Genomic DNA, 6,627 nt, shown 5'->3' with positions numbered 1-6,627 from the left:
CTCAGTGTGCTGGAGCGCTCCCGATAATCAGCTGCGTGTGTCGCGCTGTGTGATAGTCACAGCACCTGCATGGAGAGCGACACATGCAGCTGATTATCGGGAGCGCTCCAGGGATCCGGGGTCCCGATGCAGCTATTCGGTAAGCGATATTAGCCAATAACAACTTCTCCGACGATATTCGCTCATCTCTAGTAATAACAGCTCAAAGAAATTCACCAAACTTTTCATTAAATTTAATAGTAAGACCCTATTAAATATTGAGCACCAGCGGGATGAAGCATTGACAGCGGCATGTAAAAGTGTGGGCGCCCCGGGTCAAAATGACCGTTATTGTGAGCAGTAGTAAGAAGAAGATGAAATGATCTCTAAAAGGCCGAACCTCTAAGATCACACATGGCCTTTGTATTTTAGGCAAAAATAATAAAAATATATATATATATATATATATATATATATATATATATATATATATATATATATACACACACACACACACTCACTGGCCACTTTATTAGGTACACCATGCTAGTAAGGGGTTGGACCCCCTTTTGCCTTCAGAACTGCCTCAATTCTTCGTGGCAGAGATTCAACAAGGTGCTGGAAGCATTCCTCAGAGATTTTGGACCATATTGACATGATGGCATCACACAGTTGGCGCAGATTTGTCGGCTGCACATCCCTGATGCGAATCTCCCGTTCCACCACATCCCAAAGATGCTCTATTGGATTGAGATCTGGTGACTGAGGAGGCCATTTGAGTACAGTAAACTCATTGTCATGTTCAAGAAACCAATCTGAGATGATTCGAGCTTTATGACATGGCGCATTATCCTGCTGAAAGTAGCCATCAGATGTTGGGTACATTGTGGTCATAAAGGGATGGACATGGTCAGCAACAATACTCAGGTAGGCTGTGGCGTTGCAACGATGCTCAATTGGTACCAAGGGGCCCAAAGAGTGCCCAGAAAAAATTCCCCACACCATGACACCACCACCACCAGCCTGAACCGTTGATACAAGGCAGGATGGATCCATGCTTTCATGTTTACGCCAAATTCTGACCCTACCATCCGAATGTCGCAGCAGAAATCGAGACTCATCAGACCAGGCAACGTTTTTCCAATCTTCTACTGTCCAATTTCGATGAGCTTGTGCAAATTGTAGCCTCAGTTTCCTGTTCTTAGCTGAGAGGAGTGGTACCCAGTGTGGTCTTCTGCTGCTGTAGCCCATCTGCCTCAAAGTTCGACGCACTGTGCGTTCAGAGATGCTCTTCTGCCTACCTTGGTTGTAACGGGTGGCAATTTGAGTCACTGTTGCCTTTCTATCAGCTCGAACCAGTCTGCCCATTCTCCTCTGACCTCTGGCATCAACATGGCATTTCCGGCCACAGAACTGCCGCTCACTGGATTTTTTTTCTTTTTCGGACCATTCTCTGTAAACCCTAGAGATGGTTGTGCGTGAAAATCCCAGTAGATCAGCAGTTTCTGAAATTCTCAGACCAGCCCTTCTGGCACCAACAATCATGCCACGTTCAAAGGCACTCAAATCACCTTTCTTCCCCATACTGATGCTCGGTTTGAACTACAGGAGATTGTCTTGACCATGTCTACATGCCTAAATGCACTGAGTTGCCGCCATGTGATTGGCTGATTAGAAATTAAGTCTTAACACACAGTTGGACAGGTGTACCTAATAAAGTGGCCAGTGAGTGTATATATGGACTTTTTACAATTTCATAATTGCAAAAAGGAAAAAGGGGCGATGCAAAACTTTGGGCACCCTTGGAGATTTGTGTACTGAGATAATTTTGATCAAAGTTTCACACCTTAATTAGCTTGCTAGGGTTATGGTGAGATCACATGGTGACCAGGAGCTACAGTCTGAGGAAAGGGCTAAAAAGCCTTCACTAGACCCCTGTACTGCTGTATAATGAGGCCCAGGCTTTATAGTGAGGGGACAGGAGTGAGGGCCTGTGACCAGGAGCTACAGTCTGAGGAAAGAGCTAAAAAGCCTTCACTAGACCCCTGTACAGCGGTATAATGAGGCCCAGGCTTTATAGTGAAGGGACAGGAGTGAGGGCCTGTGCCCAGGAGCTACAGTCTGAGGAAAGGGCTAAAAAGCCTTCACTAGACCCCTGTACAGCTGTATAATGAGGCCCAGGCTTTATAGTGAAGGGACAGGAGTGAGGGCCTGTTCCCAGGAGCTACAGTCTGAGGAAAGGGCTAAAAAGCCTTCACTAGACCCCTGTACAGCTTTATAATCAGGCCCATGCTTTATAGTGAAGGTTCAGGAGTGAGGGCCTGTGCCCAGGAGCTACAGTCTGAGGAAAGGGCTAAAAAGCCTTCACTAGACCCCTGTACAGCTGTATAATGAGGCCCAGGCTTTATAGTGAAGGGACAGGAGTGAGGGCCTGATACCAGGAGCTACAGTCTGAGGAAAGGGCTAAAAAGCCTTCACTAGAGCCCTGTACAGCTGTATAATGAGGCTCAGGCTTTATAGTGAAGGGACAGGAGAGAGGGCCTGATCCCAGGAGCTTCAGTCTGAGGAAAGGGCTAAAAAGCCCTCACTAGACCCCTGTACAGCTGTATAATGAGGCCCAGGCTTTATAGTGAAGGGACAGGAGTGAGGGCCTGATCCCAGGAGCTACAGTCTGAGGAAAGGAGTAAAGAGCCTTCACTAGACCCCTGTACAGCTGTATAATGAGGCCCAAGCTTTATAGTGAAGGGACAGGAGTGAGGGCCTGTTCCCAGGAGCTACAGTCTGAGGAAAGTGCTAAAAAGCCTTCACTAGACCAATGTACAGCTGTATAATGAGGCCCAGGCTTTATAGTGAAGGGACAGGAGTGAGGGCCTGTTCCCAGGAGCTACAGACTGAGGAAAGGGCTAAAAAGCCTTCACTAGACCCCTGTACAGCTGTATAATGAGGCCAAGGCTTTATAGTGAAGGGACAGGAGTGAGGGCCTGATGCCAGGAGCTTCAGTATGAGGAAAGGGCTAAAAAGCCCTCACTAGACCCCTGTACAGCTGTATAATGAGGCCCAGGCTTTATAGTGAAGGGACAGGAGTGAGGGCCTGATCCCAGGAGCTACAGTCTGAGGAAAGGAGTAAAGAGCCTTCACTAGACCCCTGTACAGCTGTATAATGAGGCCCAGGCTTTATAGTGAAGGGACAGGAGTGAGGGCCTGTTCCCAGGAGCTACAGTCTGAGGAAAGGGCTAAAAAGCCTTCACTAGACCCCTGTACAGCTGTATAATGAGGCCCAGGCTTTATAGTGAAGGGACAGGAGTGAGGGCCTGTTCCCAGGAGCTACAGTCTGAGGAAAGGACTAAAAAGCCTTCACTAGACCCCTGTACAGCTGTATAATGAGGCCAGGCTTTATAGTGAAGGGACAGGAGTAAGGGCCTGTTCCCAGGAGCTACAGTCTGAGGAAAGGACTAAAAAGCCTTCACTAGACCCCTGTACAACTGTATAATGAGGCCAGGCTTTATAGTGAAGGGACAGGAGTGAGGGCCTGTTCCCAGGAGCTACAGTCTGAGGAAAGGGCTAAAAAGCCTTCACTAGACCCCTATACAGCTGTATAATGAGGCCCAGGCTTTATAGTGAAGGGTCAGGAGTGAGGGCCTGTGTCCAGGAGCTACAGTCTGAGGAAAGGGCTAAAAAGCCTTCACTAGACCCCTGTACAGCTGTATAATGAGGCCCAGGCTTTATAGTGAAGGGACAGGAGTGAGGGCCTGATCCCAGGAGCTACAGTCTGAGGAAAGGACTAAAAAGCCTTCACTAGAGCCCTGTACAGCTGTATAATGAGGCTCAGGCTTTATAGTGAAGGGACAGGAGTGAGGGCCTGTTCCCAGGAGCTACAGTCTGAGGAAAGTGCTAAAAAGCCCTCACTAGACCCCTGTACAGCTGTATAATGAGGCCCAGGCTTTATAGTGAAGGGACAGGAGTGAGGGCCTGATCCCAGGAGCTACAGTCTGAGGAAAGGAGTAAAGAGCCTTCACTAGACCCCTGTACAGCTGTATAATGAGGCGCAGGCTTTATAGTGAAGGGACAGGAGTGAGGGCCTGTTCCCAGGACCTACAGTCTGAGGAAAGTGCTAAAAAGCCTTCACTAGACCCCTGTACAGCTGTATAATGAGGCCCAAGCTTTATAGTGAAGGGACAGGAGTGAGGGCCTGTTCCCAGGAGCTACAGTCTGAGGAAAGTGCTAAAAAGCCTTCACTAGACCACTGTACAGCTGTATAATGAGGCCCAGGCTTTATAGTGAAGGGACAGGAGTGAGGGCCTGTTCCCAGGAGCTACAGACTGAGGAAAGGGCTAAAAAGTCTTCACTAGACCCCTGTACAGCTGTATAATGAGGCCAAGGCTTTATAGTGAAGAGACAGGAGTGAGGGCCTGTTCCCAGGAGCTACAGTCTGAGGAAAGGGCTAAAAAGCCTTCACTAGACCCCTGTACAGCTGTATAATGAGGCCCAGGCTTTATAGTGAAGGGACAGGAGTGAGGGCCTGTGCCCAGGAGCTACAGTCTGAGGAAAGGGCTAAAAAGCCTTCACTAGACCCCTGTACAGCTGTATGATGAGGCCCAGGCTTTACAGTGAAGGGACAGGAGTGAGGGCCTGTTCCCAGGAGCTACAGTCTGAGGAAAGGGCTAAAAAGCCTTCACTAGTCCCCTGTACAGCTGTATAGTGAGGCCCAGGCTTTATAGTGAAGGGACAGGAGTGAGGGCCTGTTCCCAGGAGCTACAGTCTGAGGAAAGGGCTAAAAAGCCTTCACTAGACCCCTGTACAGCTGTATGATGAGGCCCAGGCTTTACAGTGAAGGGACAGGAGTGAGGGCCTGTTCCCAGGAGCTACAGTCTGAGGAAAGGGCTAAAAAGCCTTCTCTAGACCCCTGTACAGCTGTATAATGAGGCCCAGGCTTTATAGTGAAGGGACAGGAGTGAGGGCCTGTTCCCAGGAGCTACAGTCTGAGGAAAGGGCTAAAAAGCCTTCTCTAGACCCCTGTACAGCTGTATGATGAGGCCCAGGCTTTATAGTGAAGGGACAGGAGTGAGGGCCTGTTCCCAGGAGCTACAGACTGAGGAAAGGGCTAAAAAGCCTTCACTAGACCCCTGTACAGCTGTATAATGAGGCCCAGGCTTTATAGTGAAGGGACAGGAGGGAGAAAAGTGGGGAAAGGAGACAGAAGAGCCGGACTGCCCATCACTAACCTGCAGAGCCGCACTCCACATATATGGCTGCTCTGTGCAGAGGACCTGTGATGAGGTCACAGGAGGGGAGGAGTCAGGGGTCACATGATCTCCGGAGTGCAGACCTCCATGGCGGCTTCTCCTCAGTCAGTGACATTCCCGCCATTATTCGCCCCTCACTACTGGCACAATTACCCCGCGCCGCCTTCTCTACACAGTGTTATGTGTGGAATGTAACGTGTTATTTCTCTGGAGGGAAATAGACCCCACACTGGAGGGAATTCTCACCAGTTACCGGCCGTCTACTATATGGCGGCATATGATTGTGCTATCGACTCCACACCAGGAGCTAAAATGCCCAAATCTCTAATGTAACCGCTATAAGAGAAGATATAACAAATTTCCCCTAAACTCACACAGCGCAGGAGGCCTCACTTGGAGCAATGTGACTCGCGCACAGAAAATCTATTCCCGGTTCTGTGATAAGTTAGTGGCCGACAGGAAGAAGAAAGGTCTGAATTACAGCCCAGACTGGAGGAGAAACTGCAGGAGTTAGAATTGGCCAACCAGCGCTCTTCACCCCTATACTTATCTACACAAATACAAGATATGAAATGACAATTAGACGCCATTCTCACCACCAGAACGGAGAGGCGCTAACTTGGAGTAAAGCCGCGTTTTATCACCATGCCAATAAGCCTAATAAGATGCCGCTCGTAAGCTCAGAATGAGAGAGTCACTGCATATAATCTCCTCTATAAAAGACCCTAAGGGTCAGACCTCAGCCCACCCCGATGTCATGTATAGCACTTATAATGAATACTCCCAGAGTTTGTATTCGCCCCACAATCACCCCCCTCACTACTGGAGTCATTCCTTCACACACTACATCTACCTAACCTGACTGAGTCCGCGGCACAACAACTCCATTTACACATCTCTGAGGAGGAAATAGTTTCAACAATCAAAAAACTAAAAAGAGGAAAGGCCCCGGGGCCGGATGGTCTTACAGCAATATATTATAAAAAATGCAGCGATGTGCTGACACCACATATAAAAACCTCTGTAATTCACTACTAAATGGCTCACAGCTGCCCCCTGAGCTCTACGTGGCGCATGTAACCGTAATCCCTAATCCTAAGAAAGATCATCTCACCACAAATTATAGACCTATATCCCTCTTATACATTGACTTCAAAATCTTTACATCCATTGTGACTAACAGGACCAATAAAATCCTCCCTCCCCTCATCCATCGGGGTCAGGTTGGTTTTATACCAGCGCGACAGGCCCCAGATAATATTAGGAGAGCGTTAAATATTATTCATACAACTAACCTACAACGAAAGCGACTTCTCCTGCTTGCATTAGATACTGAGAGGGCTTTCGATTCGGTGTCCTGGACATATCTCTTTACGGTTCTATCTGAAGTCGGATTCTCCCCTAA

At 48.5% G+C, this 6,627-nt stretch overlaps 1 non-coding gene across 1 annotated transcript; it reads left to right on the top strand.

Annotated features, from left to right (window-relative positions):
* The first annotated feature begins 5,565 nt into the window (after positions 1–5,565).
* On the top strand, positions 5,566–5,683 carry LOC141082478 (small nucleolar RNA SNORA5). The gene has a single exon (XR_012230515.1). It is a non-coding gene; the product is annotated as a small nucleolar RNA SNORA5 (small nucleolar RNA).
* Positions 5,684–6,627: the final 944 nt, after the last annotated feature.

This window comes from Dendrobates tinctorius, unplaced genomic scaffold (assembly GCF_039654945.1).
Source record: "Dendrobates tinctorius isolate UK_male_01 unplaced genomic scaffold, ASM3965494v1 ptg000017l, whole genome shotgun sequence".
Classification (NCBI taxonomy): domain Eukaryota; kingdom Metazoa; phylum Chordata; class Amphibia; order Anura; family Dendrobatidae; genus Dendrobates; species Dendrobates tinctorius.
The sequence above is the reverse complement of the archived record's forward strand: the minus strand, read 5'-3'. Positions and strand labels throughout refer to the sequence as shown.